At 40.6% G+C, this 16,380-nt stretch overlaps 1 protein-coding gene across 3 annotated transcripts in view; it reads right to left on the reverse strand.

Annotated features, from left to right (window-relative positions):
- Window positions 1–15,584, reverse strand: part of PPP6R3 (protein phosphatase 6 regulatory subunit 3) — a 50,461-nt gene extending 34,877 nt beyond the window's left edge. For 2 of the 3 annotated variants that reach the window (XM_033061740.1, XM_033061738.1), the window contains exons 1-2: window positions 15,463–15,584; window positions 1,802–1,970 (exon numbers count right to left, since the gene is read on the reverse strand). The gene's annotated coding sequence lies outside the window, so the exon portion shown is untranslated. The remainder of the gene's footprint in view (window positions 1–1,801; window positions 1,971–15,462) is intronic. The other variant, XM_033061739.1, reaches the window with a different exon arrangement.
- Between the last annotated feature and the right edge of the window lie 796 nt (window positions 15,585–16,380).

Here is a 16,380-nt window from a genome sequence, read left to right on the forward strand (position 1 = left end):
TGAATCCCAGCTGCACTCTTATCTAGATGAGAACTATAAAAACACGTTTATGGATGAGTCAGCAGTGAACACTTGTGGTCAGGAGGGACACTGATACCCTAGGGTGCAACAGGAAGCATGGCCAGCAGGTGGAAGAAGGTGATCCTGCCCCTCTATTCAGCCCTAGGAAGGTCACATCTGGAGTGGAGCTATGCTCAATCTAGTCTCCACAGTTCAAGCAAGAAAAGGAACCACTGAAGAAGGGCCCAGCAGAGGCCACACAGATGGATTTGGGGTCTGGAGCATCACTTAAGAGGAGAGACTGTAGGAGCTGGGTCTTTTTAATCCAGAGAAGAAAAGACTGAGAGGGCATCTCATTCTTGCATACAAGTATCTAAGCTGAGTGCCAAGACAACGGTGTCCAGCAACGGGATAAGGAGCAATGGCCATAAACTAAATGACAAGTTCCACCTCATCAGGAGGAAGAATTTCTTTACACTGAGGGTGGCAGAGCACTAGAACAGGCTGCCCAAGGAGCTCATGGAGTCTCACATTCTGGAGGTAATCAAACCCACCTAAGAATGCTCCTGTGCCACCTGCTCTAGGTGACCCTGCCTTACAGGGGGGTGAACTAGATGATCTCCAGAGGTTCCTTTCAACTATTCCGTCATCCTATGATTTTTTACATAATACATTTTATATATATATATACACACATATCATGTGCATATACCACTCCCCCTTATGACCGAATGCCCCAATAATCGATAGTTTTGACTTGCTGAACTATGTAAATAAATTCAAACTAGTTAAAGTTTACTCCAAGACACCAATCCCCCAAAATTCAAGTGGTCATAACTGTTCAACCAAAGTACAAAAATCAGGTGAAATCTACAGTCTACAGTGAATTTACAAGAGCAATTTTATTCCAAGCAACAGCTACATCCTCATCAATTCCTACACTATCTCAAACCACAGATTACTAAGTGTTAATAAATAAAGATCGTAATTACCTGCAATAACTACAAATTAAGACTCTAATCTCTCCTGCCCAAGTAAAGAAGATGAATCATTTTCTAGTAATTCCACATCAACTGCCAATTACAAATTTAAAATACTCACTGGTCACAAAGTTCAGTTAGATTTTTCCTATTCTGAATTCTTCCAATTAGCTTTAAAACGAAGAAAATGAAGATATCTTTGCACTAAGAAATGCACATGATTCCATAATAATATAAAATGTAAGCTCAATGCATACTACCCAGAAGATACTTCTGCACTAAAACATGAAGATTAGTACTAAAAAAATAAATTACAGAAGACAGTATTACTTCAATATAATAATCTGTAAACAGCACTCATACCTACTATATGTCAGCTCATGAACACATTTGCTTTGAAACTCTTTCAAAAAGGTTAGGCAGCAGATACACTTCCTGGCACAAAAGCAAAACACTGTAACAGAAACAGAATATCCACAACAGAGTGTCTGGAGCACCCCTGATTGACGAGTAAACCAAAGCAGGGTGGAGAAAGAAGACAGCGCAAGAGCAGGGTAGGTTACAAGACAAAGTTAGAATCAGCCAGCTAGAAAGCAGTCAGAAAAAAGCTGAAAGAGAAGACATGGCCACAAAGCCTGAACTGAGGAAGGAACTGCAGCTTAGAAAGTGGCAAATGTGAATCTGTGAAATCTGGTGACTTTAGTGGACATCAGGGATAAGAAAAGCTTAAAATTTAAGTGGTCTCTGAATGCTTTAGGATAAGGCTTTATAGATGAAGAAGTAAAATCTACTGCTGTAGGTGAAGTTTAATAGTTTCTTACCTGTTAAACACAAAAGTTTTTAAGTTAAAAAATCAGAACGTTTTGTATTCTCTCAGGCTTCTTGCCCATTACAGGGTATCCTGGCAACAGCAAAAAAATCTTTCAATCTACAGTACTAGCAGATTAGCAGGACTGAATTAGCATTGAATTAGATGAAGCAGATTTCTTCCTATAACGACAAAAAAAAAATTGTATAATTTAATAATGTTAATAGGCTCGACAACTGCATGAACACTAAGGACTGTTTTACAACAAATACAACACACGAACAGAGGAAGGAAACAACTTGCTAGGAAGAAAAGTGTCAGTTCAGCATACACTGAAAATAAAATGTAAAGTATTATGTAATCTGAAATACTTATTTACTTTTAAACCAATTTTAACATTTCCCTCTGTTTTTGAGAGTCAAAGGAAGAAACTTCTTTGTCTCACTGAAATGAAACTCTTTATAATCTGCACTTCACCAAAATCTAACACAAATCCAGACTTTGTGAAAAACACTATTAGCAATTTCCCATAAAGTAACATCTTCAAATGTGGAAGACCTGAAAACCCTATTGCTAGAGCTTTCTGCAGTAGTTTTTTCCCTATCTTCATAACTTATATTGTCATTTATCCACAAACCTGCACAGAAATAAACTAAGAAGCATTAAGAATGCCTGTTACGTTGGCACAAGTTGATAAAGAATTCAGCCAGTTTCAATCTGAAAACAGGTCAACTTTGCAAAAACCAACACAGACCACATCCAGGCTTCCAAAGTAACAAGCTGAATTAAGACTGCATTCAGTCATCACTATCAAAAAAAATCTTTACTTTTGATAGTTTAATGTTACTTTGCTTTACACTGGAAGAATTAAAGAGCCCCATTAGGTATCCTTAACTGGCTTCAGATTAACACTTATTGTCTGTGCTCTAGTCAACACCAAACAGGCAAGAAAAAGCATCCTAAGAACTGATTTTTCTTTCCAATTAGCCATTTGTAGCAGTTGCGGGAAGAATTTATAAAACAAAAAATTCACTTCCACTTTCCAGCACTTTGATGGGCTTTTTGATTTTGCTTTTTAACACAGTTTTCAAGCAACACAATACTTTGGTTTCTTTTGGGAACATGGTAATATTGTTTATGGAAAATAAAGTACTAGCAACTAAGAAGGGTAGTAAAATTAGTGGTATGTTTGTAACTGAGGTCAGTGACCTCCTGGTATTCGGCAGAGAAGCTTTGCTATCAGTTTGCCACAAATATATCTTGAGCTAAAAAACCCAACTATTCACCTCAAAAGCATTTCAAGTATTCTGTCAAAGAGAATGATTTGATTTTACACCTTCCATGTTAAAGATAACGAGCCATGCTTTCAAAGTTGGTTTTTGATCTCTGCAGGTGATTTAACAGATGGTCTCTATCAACCTAAAGATCATAGATTCAAAGAATACCTTGGGTTGGAAATGACCTTAAAGTTAATTTCTCGGGTTATTTCAGTAACCAACATACACATGAACTGAAGCTCAGTGTAATACATTGACCATAATTCTCTTAAAGGTCCTTTAAATGCATTTTTGCACCCACAGACCTTCAGGTCTCCATGCCTGACAGACCCGCCAATCCTCTGAGAGTCAAGTGATGAACTAGAGCAGAAAAAGTAAACACATTTTCTGGACTCAGTTCACTTTACTGAAGTTTTCTGGGTTATTGTTTCTGCATTTTAAAAGTGCTGTGTTCCAAAGTAGTGCTCCAAAAAGGGAGAGAACATCATTTCTTCAGTTATGTCATGTGGAAACAAAGTAAGAAGCCTGCTTAGCTTAATGCACTTTCAGAAGTGTTTACACATTAAGATCCACAGATATCAACTGCTAGTTGGACTACCCAAATGAAAACCACTCCCCTTACAAGGATGTCTTTGTTATTTCTCTACTCTGCTTTCTATTTGAAGACTTCAGTGTCTAAATACCATTGTCTAGCATCAGAACAGTTGGCTTCTAAATTCAATACAGTAGGATTACATAGTAAATTACCAGTGCAATCAAAATTAGCAAGATACATGGAGTGCATGTATTACAGCATATCCCGTGAAGGGTGTGACACCAGAACCCTGCTCTGGTCAATCGGAACTTTTCCAGTCCACCTCAGAATCTGCAAGAGTAGAGAGGTTGGTCTAAAGACTGACTTACATTAGTGGTACATAGGGTTTATTAACTTAGACTGAGCCTCTCCACATCATAGATTAGGTATTGCATCACGAAAAAAGGGACAAACCCCCACCCCCAATAATCCACAAGAGTTCTTTCCATAAAATAATGTTAAAAAATCACCTGACTGGATGGGGGTCAAGTCTATTTAAATCTGACTTTCCTACATCCAGGGATGGCTTACACTCAGCAGCAGTTCAGCCAAGTTAACACAGTCCTGTGATGAAGTATCAAATGTACCTTAGACCTGAAGGCAACATACAAAGGCAGGATGGAAGTATTTGTCATGTGTACAGATGGTTTGCATTCAAACACAGAACTATGAAGACTCATCACAACCAGGATCACAAACAAGTTCATGTTTATCTGCTATACCCAGAAAATAAAGCAAGGCACAACTACCCAAAGTAGGATCCATCCTCACATGGAATGCAATAGCATGGCAAAGTCTGGTTTTAGTACTACCAAACAAACTTTATTCACACATTTTTTGATAAGTCAACCACTATGTGACCAGTTGTCATAAAGAAGACTAAACTAATTTTATTAATGCTGCATGAACTGGGCCACGTCTGTTTCTAAAACTATTCCCATGCATGTCTATTGGCCCAAACACTGAAACCAAACAAGTTCTACTAATATAAACCAATCCAACATTTGTGCATCCTGGTAAAAAAGTGCAAGAACTGCAAGCTCCTGAATAGTGCTGCTCTTACAGTAATTTGCTGCATACATGAATTTATATAACTTCATATATCTGAAATAAAGTTGTTACATAAGGTTGACAAAACCACTAGCAGAACACCAGCATCTCTTCTGGAACCTAAGAGTCTGGACTACAATTAATGAAGGGAAGCACAGGGCATGGGATGGTTTAGTTCTATCACCTCTCTGGGCCACAAGAAGTGCAAGAACTTTTATGCAACAAACGTGAAAAACAGCTGAAGCACAAAATAGTAGAGTCTTTTCCCTTCTTCCACTGCCTTACTGGCCCAGAAAGACCTCCCAGTGAAATCACAGTCTAGCAATACAAAACTGCTTAATATAACATTTAAGCAGAGCACTGTGAAATTGTAATCTAAGACTCAGCATTGCTCCCTATCACACCTCTCCAAATGTCAGGTGGGAAAAACCAAAGTAATGTACACTCATGTTACCAAACAATCAGGAACATTTCTTCCCAAAAACTTTTAAGTAACCCCTTGGACAGATGGTTCTCGAAGAAACTTGACCTGAAAGTGTTGCCCATAACCATCAGTTTGGTAGTGGTGAGAGCTGAAGGGCCAAGACATTGCTGCATCTGAACTAGTCTAGAAATCTCATTTATGAACTAAGTTTATAGAAAAATCTTCATGAAAACCAAGGCAATTTTTAAACACCAAGAAGCATCTCACTTAGATCAGAACTTGAACTTTGAATGCTTTGGCTATCAGTTCCCAACACCTTGCTTAGAGGATGTATTTGTTGGCTGAAATGCCACCATCCACACTCAGAATAAGGATAAGGACTGAAACGGTCTCTCACAGGAGTGCTTTAGGATGCTAAATTAGCTTATGCAAAGCAGTATTGTTCTACCCCTTGCTGTGCAGTCACTCTCTGCTGGTTCCCCAGCTTTGATGAAACTTCTGCCAAGATATTTCCCAATGACAAAACCTACAACAAAAGTGGTAAATGCAGGAGGAAGGAGGTAAAAGAGTTTTTCTGCCATGTCCATGGGATGAAACAGTTCAAAGGGTCCATCAATCACCAGGGTCAGCGCAGCCAAGGAAGAGGGAACACACCATTAGGGACAGTGCAATCAGGATCTGACTCTTCCATCTTTGCCCTAAATTATACCACCTCAAGCCTGTCCAGGATTAGAGAGTAAAAGCTCTTCTGAATCTGATAAATAACATGGGTGGTGTTGAATTTGGACAATCCAGCATCAGTACTACTGTTGTCTCAACCAGCTGATAATTTGTAAGTGGAAATGAGTCCTGAATTCCTGTACTACTACTCTGGAAATGCAAAAAACCCAGTAACACTGACTCACTGCTTTAGCAGTAAACTTAACTTTTTTGTTTGAACATTTTAGAAACAACTACTGTAACTTAGAGACACAGCCTGAAGTAGAAAGGCATGAATTTTACCAGAGGTTTATTTTATAAGCATGTGTTTTATTCTGTTCACTGTGTTAGTTTAAAGTCAGCATAGGTTTGAAATTTTTTTTCTCAAGTTCATCCTCCTATTCCCCTTGTGGGTTAGGCCTTGAAAGTTGGACATAAAACAAATTCTGAGGCACATGAAAAATACATGGAGGTAAAAGAAAGCTACTTCAGCAACTTCTAACCAGGACACCAGTGTTATTTCTGTATAGACAGAGCATTCATGTCTATTATTTGCTTTATTTTTTTTCATGCAAAATCCCAGTCTTGTTAAAAAGGATACTTAAAGACCATTTGCAGTTCAGAAATGGAAGTCAGCAGCTTCTAGGAGCACATCAATGTTTTGCCTCCTAAAGCTCCAGTAAGCTATTGCTGCAGCCAGAACTGGAGTGGACTCTTGCATGAAGACAGCAACCTCAAAATTAAATCCAAAACAACTTGTAACTTCTTGCTTAACTCTTAGCTTTCATTAAAGGTTTCTGGGACCTGTTGTTCAGGTAACCTGAATTTTCATTTTAAGTTACATGAACTGCACTAGTTAAAGGCAGTGGGCAGGAGCATCTTCCTGGTTTTCCTCATACGAAGCTTTACAAAGCCATTCAAATAAGTTTTGACAGCTGCAAGTTCAAGTTCTTTTAATTAGGACATCAAGAAATGCTCCATATCCTGAAAAAACTGACAGAACTATTTAACCCATCCTACATGCATACAGAAGCTAAATACTCCCTTAATGACAGTATCATAAACATGTTTTTGCTTTTCAAAATGAAAGAATCCTAACACTCTTCAAAGAGTGTTCAAATACAAAATAATGAAAAGTTGAAGATATTTCTTCTTTCAATCTTTAATTTAAGCAAGTTAAAACATCTTTATTTTGATTTGCCCATGGGCAAAGACTACTAAATTGACTTGATTTACCAAAGAGCTTAAGCCCCATCTATACTTTTTTCCACAGTACCTGCATTTTTAAGTCTAACAATACAATCCCTAGGATAAAAGTAGAAAAGTTCTTCCAATGCCAAGCAAGAAAAATCAAACACAGAAGCAGCACCTAGATACAAAAGGAGTGATGTTACTTTAGCATATTAATTTCTCTAGATTTTGGTATCTGTATTTAGCAAAATGCTTTAGTGCCACCTGGAATCTTTCCCAGCCTAGTGCCAATGGTACAGCTTTATTTGAGCCTTTAACCAAACAAGAACACTGCTTTCCTTCACAGAACATACCTTATCTATCCAGGGAAAACTGTCTACACAGTTTCCCCAGCTCTGCAGATATCCTGAGAATGAAGGTAGCTACTTAGAAAAGAAAAATATTCTAATACATAGGAAACGTCAATTAAGTACTTGATGCCAAACAGTCAGATTAACTTCTCACTCAAAGACTAAGACAGCTGAAGAGTGAGTAAATACCCTCGTTAATACAGAGTGCTACAAAGACAACTGTCCAACGTTACTTAAAAAACGAGCATTAAAAAAGCTTGACCAGCTTGACTGCCCTGAGACTCATCTTAGAAAACTAGTAAATTAATGTTTTGAATGGGAAGATTTCACCAACTATCACCTACATAAGTTTAATGAATTACAGTCATTTTTATTTACGCACATGCAAAAATATGTTCCAGAAAAGAAATTAGAAACCCAGCAAAATCATGAAACTTCAGTGCAAAAAGCCTTCCCAGTGAAGTCCAAAGTGGCCATTAAGCTAATGCTATCTTTCTTCCCCATTCCCAGTCTCACAGGCAATTTATATTTGGAGACACCAGTAAAGTGAGTTTTGCAATGCTGTGCTTTTACAAACCACACACAGAGAGCAATCACACAACATTATTTTAGGCACAGGTGCCTCTGGTGTCTCAACTGGTCAGAAGTAATGCCTCCACCATGGACTCTGCTATTTTGTTGGACAACAATACAAAAATCAAGACCGCCTAATGGAATAAGACACTTCTTAAGTAAGTGCAGAGTAAGTGCAACACTCACTCTGGTTTAATGAAAAAAAAGCTGAAGTTCCATTTTAAAAAAGCCAAATCTCCTATTTTCTCTGTGATCTTCAAAATAATCTTTTTTAAATTCTACTTCAATGCTTCTCTCTGGAGTATCAGAGGAGCAGACTTGTTTGAGTGCCTTTCAGAATTCTACTGCAGTCACAAGGGAGAACTATGGGGCAAGTCTGTCTCAAAGATTTAGCAGTAATTCTTAATAATACTGTTTCCAAAGAGTGATTAGTCTAGATTTTCACACTGAAGTGATCATCAGCTGTGCAATACCATAAGGATACTAGTATGGACTTACAAACAAGAGTTTAAAAAAACCCATTCAAGCAATATGCCACAGTTAAGGGACACAGTGTTCTTTTGAAATGACCCTTCCTTCAACTGGCTGTTTTCTCTTTCATTTTCTTTATGCCCTTTCAAGAGAGGGCTACCACACAGTAACTCACCACATTCCTTCCTACAAGTTCTTTCTCAACAGTTTTCTCCTGCTCAAGAAGGGTCTCAACTCTCACCAAGTGTTACTTTACTAACTAGGAATTACTGAACACACACTGTTATAACTAATCCCAGTGCAAGACTGAAAACAGCACTGACAGGTTATAGCTACACAAAACTACAGTGATACTTCTGTGCCCTATGCCTACTCAAGGGATTCAATGCATAAAGTCTCAAAGAAACCAAGCTATTTAAAATGCAAGCTCAGAATTCAAAATGGCATTTATTACAGCATTACATTATAGAGCCCTAGAGAGATACACCCTGCTGAGCCAAAGACTTAGAAATCAATTTACTTAGGACCTGGAAGACTTAGTCTTCCATTCTTTTCAGTAACACTTAAGGCTCCACACAAACTTCTCAAGACAGTCCTATTACCATTCCAAAAAGTCAAGTTACTGCTATGCCAAGAGGCACAGAAATTAACTTAGTCTGAAATGCCTTGAAGTCTATAACAAGACTTCTTTCTTAGGTGGTCTCACTCAATGTTCCCTACCTACAATAATTTTGTAAGAAATTACACATCTGGACAACCTATAATCCCTTCTTCTTATCAGGATGAGATCAGTACTATATTACAAATTTTTATTGTCTGTATAAGCAATTTCATTCCTGGTTGCATGGGGCTACAACTTCAACATGGGAGGGAAAAAAACCCAACCCCACTGCATTCTAATCTCCATCTTATGGCTTGGATTGCAAGCTAAACTTCCCAAGTCCAGAAGAGGGGAAGACTGGATCAGTGCATTTCAAAGAAAAAAAATCTTGCACAAGTATTAACATCATTGCTTTCTGTTATGCCCTAAAAGGTATCCACCGTGAAAAACATCTGCTGATATTTCCTATAATAAATAAATAAATATATAAATAAGTAAATACACAAACCCCATGGGTTTTTCAAACTTTGAATCTTTTTTTCCCGCAAATACTCTCATACATAAAAGATTCAGAATTATTTTTGCCTGCTTACAATATCCTATCTCTCCAATTCCAATCTGGGCAACTAAATTTCCTAGTCAGTAACTTGGACATTAGTGATTAATTTATATTTATAGCTCACATTTTTGCAAATTTTAAATTTGCATTTTTGAAGCAGAACATCAAAGCTAAGTGTAGCTGGTACTCAGTTCAGCTATGTTAAAGTTCTTCGGTTTTTGTTCTCAAAATAAGTCATATTTAAATACAGCAAGAGGGCATGATGGATGATGAAGATACAGGAAAAAAAGTGTCAATTATGACTGAAGTCATATTAAGACAACTGCACCTGGTCCAGCTACTGAGTAATTAAAGCAATCAAGCATTAGTGGTTTGAGAATTAGTAAGCTCAGTCTTCAATCACATATTACTTGTATCAGAGAAATTTATAAACTTTTATATTACGACTCTAGAAGATTGCCTCAGCCCTTGCAGCAGCCTGAAAAGACACATTCAGTTTTTTATGTTGACCATTAAGAAATGTAGCTCTCTCATTAATGTTACCTTTACTGTCTCCTTTATTAAACAAATTTCACTAAATACAGTGTTCAGAGAACAATTTTTTGCTATTTGGATGTGGATTAAAGTTGTAACAAAGAGCCCATCATCAGCATCAAGTACACACAGAGTATGATCCTTTGACGAATGTTTGCTTGTCACAGCCAAAAGGAAGAACTGATATTTCACATCCAGCTCACTGTACCTTCTACAACTGTCCCTCACAGACAGGAAAAGACACCTACATGTCATTACCCCTCAGAGCTGCCATGAGCACTGACAAACTCCTCCTTGCAATAGCCAGAAAGGACACAGAAAGACAAACATGGCTGATGGGACCAAAGCCCCTGTGCTGGTGCAACTTCCAAGGGCACTTCCATCTAGACTGGCCAACATGGACATGAAAAGGACCCTGAGTTCCTAGAGAAAGGAGATGCTTACATTAGTAGGAACCCCCCTTACTTAAAAGTGGGTGTGTTCCTCCCACCGCCACAGCTTTGTTTCAGCTGTCTCTAAACTTCCCATCCTTTTCCAGGAAGTTTGGTGACAACAGCTAAAGTTGTCAAATGTAACCTACTACTTTTTATTTTCTAGAACACTTAGCTTTCAGTTACGTGGACATCCAGCAAGTCCCTCCAGACAGTAGCAGAAGAAATAACATGAATCCAAATTCTGCAGTTCAAACCAGACCTAAAGTTTACAGCTGAACTCTTAAGACTGGGAACTGGTCAAAATAGTAGCTACATGGTAAGCAAGAACAGAATATGGAGAGCCCTACTTCTGCAAATGACAGAAAGAATTAATCTTTTCACCAATACCTAACCTGTGATTTTTGCTTTAATGAAACTTAGAGTAACTGAAAAAAAAAAAAAATCACACACAAAAAACCTCCCCACACAAAACCCGTCTTTTCCCCCCCTGCACTAAGTATATTGGAAACACAAGACTTGGTTTCCACTACACTTACAAAAAAAGCAAATAGCATTGTCTTTTCACCATTTCTATGGGAATCACTAATTGTACAAGCACTCTGCTACAAAGATGCAAAAATCCACCCTGTGGAGGTAGCGTAAGTCACAATGCAAACAGTACTGAAATAATATCAACTTGTAGCAAGAACCTTCAGAGTATCTGCTACTCCCTTGTCTTCTGCTCCAACAAAGGCTTAAACCAGTTACAATACAATGGAAAATGCAAGCACACCTGCACTAGCATTGCCTACAGCCACTGCATAAAGCACTACTTGAAGCTTTTAATCTATCAATTAGGTTACTCCCACAAGAGAGAAATGTGCAACACACAACTGAGGATTAGAGTCTTAGGCTTTGCTCTTCTAAAGGAGCATCATGCACATTTACAGAATAGTTAGGAAATAATGGGGTTCACTTCAAAAATCCACAGCAGGAGTTAAACTTGCACAACAAAAATATTTTATATACTGGTATCCAGTTAGAAATCCTGCCAATGGTCACTCAAGAAGGGCAGCCACTGTATAACAGGGGTGGGAGGTCTGGGATTCGCTTCTGTAACTTACAACAAGAATCCTTCTAGTACTGAAATAGCTATTCTATAACATATTTAATTAACTCAGAAACCACTTTTTACTTAAAAATTTGAAGTTTTCATCTTCCATCCCAACTGTGCTTTGTCACCGAACTAGAAATCACGTGGCCATCTTCCAAGCCTCACCCAGACAGGCCTGGGCATCCAAAACAGGCTTTAGAGATTTCCTCATGTTTAAAAGCATCTTTTGGCACAGGTGACAAGAGATGGCCTATGGTGTTCCTGTGTTCATTTTCAAGAAGGTCCAGTGGACACAGACCAGAGACCACTAGGCCATGTACTGCACCTCCTTACAGACACACAACCTAAATTGCATAAATGTTTGGAACCATCCCATGCAAAACGAAATTGGATAAAATTTAAGAACATTCCAAGGAAACTAATCAATCCTAAATCTCACTACTGGGCAGTTTCTGCTTGTACACATATACATTATTTTATTCTCCTTTTCTACTCGTCTCCCCTCCATTAATCAAATCCCCACTATGCATTTCCCAGGCACTCTTCTCTGCCATTTTGCCAACATGCCTAACAACATAAATCTCCCCTCCAGTGGAGTGTTACAACTTCACTGGTCCATAAGTTTGTATGCTGAGGTGCTTTTGCTATTCTTTTCCACAGCTGACATGCAATATATTCCACAGATTTGTCACTGAGCATTTCAAGTTTAAGAGGAAAAGATACATCCATCTAAAATAATTAAGGGATAACTGTATGAACTAATAGCAAGAAGAAAAAAAAAAAGTCAAAGAGTTCATCAGGAACTTTTTCACCTAATCCAAATCACATACAGCATTTCAAACATGCTTCTTGACATGTTATATAAGCTATTAAATAATCAAGGGTCACGAAAAGTCTTGTATTTCATACCAACAATTTTTGCCAATATTACGTGAAGAGCTATTCCATAAACAGGCAAGCTTAAACCACACGTCCTCCCAATCTTCTCAAGTCAGTCTAATCCACTTCCTGAGAAGTGTCCCAAACTAGCTATAAAGCTACATATAACATCCAAGAGCAGAAAAATATTTTACTTCAGTTGCTTAGTAGCATATAGTTTCTAAAACAGATGCTGGCGCCCTGACACACTAGAGAAACAATTAAACATGCTATGCAGAGCTTTCAACATGATGCTCATGTTCTCTCTGTGTCTTCTCCTTGATCTTTCAGGCTTGCTTCCCACCCTAAAAATATCAGGGCCACTAGTTTCTCAAGTTCTTTGCTCTCTTCTTCCAACTTACCAAAATAAGAAGACACAAGCAAGATATTACTTCTCATTTACCCATATTTGTTTTACTATTGTGAAAAGTTTTCCCAAAAACAATGGCTCAACATCGTGCTCTTAAGACAACCCAACCAGACATCTGGTCTAGAATTTGGCTGTGAGATATTAACTTGAGATAACCTGGCATATGAGATAGCAGAGTGCACAGAAAGCTTAAGGTGAAGGTGCTACTATAGAAGACTAATCTAAAGGGCACTGAATGTGCTGAAGCCATCCTACCTCACCACAGAAAGAGAGTACTATGCTCATACCAGCACTGCCCAAGCACAAAAGCCATGGTTTCCACCACAGTTCAAAAGGTCATAAATTAACTCACCCAAGAAAAGTGAATACAAAAGTCTCCTACCTACAAAGATGTTGTGTATAATGCTGAAACACTGAAGCTGAAAAATGGCTTATTGCAACATAGTGACAAAGAGCAACCTTTAACTGCGGAGTTAAGTACATACTTACAAGGCTTGTTAAGCACTTGGACAAAACACGACATTAATGGACAGAAAGGAGAGTGGACCTAACACTTCTTCAACACATTTCTCCCTTCTGACCGTCCTAGCCTTCTGACTGGCTGGTTTTGAGCCAGCTCTTTAGCATTTCACAGTACATGCACGTCAAGCTTAAGCTGAGTAAATAAGCAAAGATGTTGAGCCATAACAGAGTTCACTCTCTAAACATCTGTCAATACTAAAGCTGCATACAGAAATTTCTGCTCTAATACTGCTAAATTCAGGCTCCACCTACTAATTCACTTGAATTTCACTCCTGGAACACAATCTGATTGTCTGAGTGGTACACAGGCTATAGCATCACCTCCCTTAAAGGCAAGACAGAAGCATCAGAAGGAAAAAGACACTTTTGCTCACTTCAGCAACTCAGCAGAAGTGAGAAGTTTACAGGTAGTATTGTGAAAAGACACAAACTACTCAGTATCTTTAATTCCATAAGGGAATAACAGCGAGTTGAATTGTATTTTTAAAAAAACCCAAAGCTGTGATGCTTACAGCAGTTTACATACAAATCTAACTGACTTGTAAAGAAGCTGTAATGCACTACACTGCTTAAAAGCATTCCTGTTAAACAGGTTGCTTTTCTGGACTTTCTAAACTACAGCTTTCACTTAATGTTTTCCCTGGTCACTGTAAACAGACCTCATCAACAGTTCTTCTGGCCAAAACAGTACTTCCAAGTAGTTTTAGAAAATAAATTCCTCTAGTAACTCAAAACAGGATTCAATGCCTATACATTTTGGTTTTCAAACAGAAAGCAAATAAAAAGAATCCCTTGCATTCAAATAATATCACAGATGGACAAAACAAGTAATTTAAGTGAACCTAAACAAGTACTTAAAAATATAAACTGTCAAGAAAAACATGTAAACTGGCTATCACTTTTGCATAGCGTCTCATTAACAATTTACATATTGGAAAGGCAACTTGCAGTGTTATTTTCTACTTGTACAATAAAGAAACTCTTGCAAGCTTCAGTTAGCCCATGTCCTGCTACTGAAAACATAAATAACACAGAGCTAAGTAACCGGAGTCTTATTTGAATGTCTGTTGCACTGGAAATAGACCGTTCAGTTCAAATAACTGCAGCTATCTTTCTGGAACACTGAAACAGAGAGAATTCCCATCTTTCAGCACCCCAGGGAAAAAAAAGCACACAGGTATTTGTGTAATGCAAAGACACACTGCACTGTTAAGAGTACGTTTAGACTCATTTCACTGAAGGACATTTTAAACCTAAGCAACATCAACAGCAGTAACACAGTATTTAATTTTAAAATTGACAACATCTCAAAGGATCCCTTCCAAAAACCATCCATCTACTCCTAAGTTTTCTTCACTCTTCCACTCAGAATATTTTTTTAAAATAGCAACACACCCATTCAAAGTATCCTACTGCTCTGACTTGAACAACATTTATGCTGACAGAAATGATCTTTAGCCTCAATTGTACTTATGTCATATAAGATAGTCTCATATGACACTAAATAGACTAAAACACTAATTCCCTCCTACAATTTGAAAAGTTCTTAGCAACCAACACAAAACAAAACCAGAAAAACTGGCAGATTCTAAGTGAGATTTTGCCAAACGCATTTAACAGCAGTTAAAGCTTACCCAAACACTGCTACGCTCTTAAAACGCTACAGTTCAGACAAGCCGCCTGGTTAAAGCCCCACAGCAGCCCAAGCGTCCCAGCAGAGAAGCCCCGCGCGGCACCCGGGGGCAGGAGCGGCGGCGGCAGGGAGGGCTCGGCGGTGCGGCCCGGCCTCCCCGCCGCGCCCGGCCCCGCGCCCCGCAGCCGCGCCCCGGCCGCTCCGGGCCCCCGCTGCGGCTGCGGGAGGCCGCGCACCGCCGGCCCCGGCAGGCCCCGGCCCGGAGCCGCCCGAGCAGCGCCCGGAGCCCCCGCACGGCCGTGAGCGGGCGCCAGGCCCGCGCCGCCGCGGAGGAGCCGCCGCCGGAGCGGTGCTGCCCTGGAAGCGGCGGAGCGGAGATCACAGCGCCGTCCCGGTCGTACCTCGGCAGCGCGTCCCCCGCCACAGCCCCCGGGTGCCTCCGCTCAGGCGGGAAAACCTCCGCTCGCCACCATCACCGACGCTCCAAGATGGCGGACATGGCAGCTCCGGCGAGCCCTCCTCTGCCCCCGCCCACCTGCCAATCACCTCGTCCCGGCACCGCCCTGCTCCCCGGTCCGCGCCCTCCTATTGGGCGCTGTGAGGAGCTCGGCCTCTCACTGGCCGCCCGCCCAATGTCAATCACCCGGCTACGCCGCTGCCACACGGTGGGACGCGGATGGCGGCGGGCTCTCGGCTTCCCGTTGGCCACTCAGTGCATGGGGCGGGTGCACCTCGATTCCCACCTTCCCGGCCTAGCAACAAGGCAACGTCACGCTGACAGGCGTCTCTCTCGGCCAGTAGAGAAAGCAGATTCCTTTTAAAAATAAACGCGTTCCGTCCAATCCGGAGCCGAGGCGCTCGGAGGCCGCGGCGGGGGGGCGGCAGCCAGCGGTGGCGTCCGTCCCGCAGCTTCACCCGCCGCGCCTCGCCATTGGCCGGCGCGCGGGGCCACGCCCCCGGGGCGCGCGCGGGCGCCAAACTGCCTGACAACAGGGCGGCGGCGCGCGGGGGGGCGGGGGCGAGGTGGGGCCGGTGTCAGAGCGCCCGCCTGGGATGCGGGAGGTGGCGGGATCGGGACCCGCCCCCTCCACCGGCGGGACCTGTCCTCTCTGAGCCTGCCTCCGTGCAGGTGCACGTGAGGCCTCCAACGCCGCCTGAGATCCGGCAAGTGTGTGTTTTACAAAACCATAGGGTCGTTGGAAATGACCTAGATTTAAGGTGATCAAGTCCCAGGCGTCAGCCAGCAATACCGCCTTGCTTACCACTAAACCACGTCCCCAGGTTCCACCTGCCTTTTGAACACTTTTAGGGATTTTGAT

The sequence above is a fragment of the Catharus ustulatus genome, chromosome 6 (genome assembly GCF_009819885.2).
Source record: "Catharus ustulatus isolate bCatUst1 chromosome 6, bCatUst1.pri.v2, whole genome shotgun sequence".
Taxonomy (NCBI): domain Eukaryota; kingdom Metazoa; phylum Chordata; class Aves; order Passeriformes; family Turdidae; genus Catharus; species Catharus ustulatus.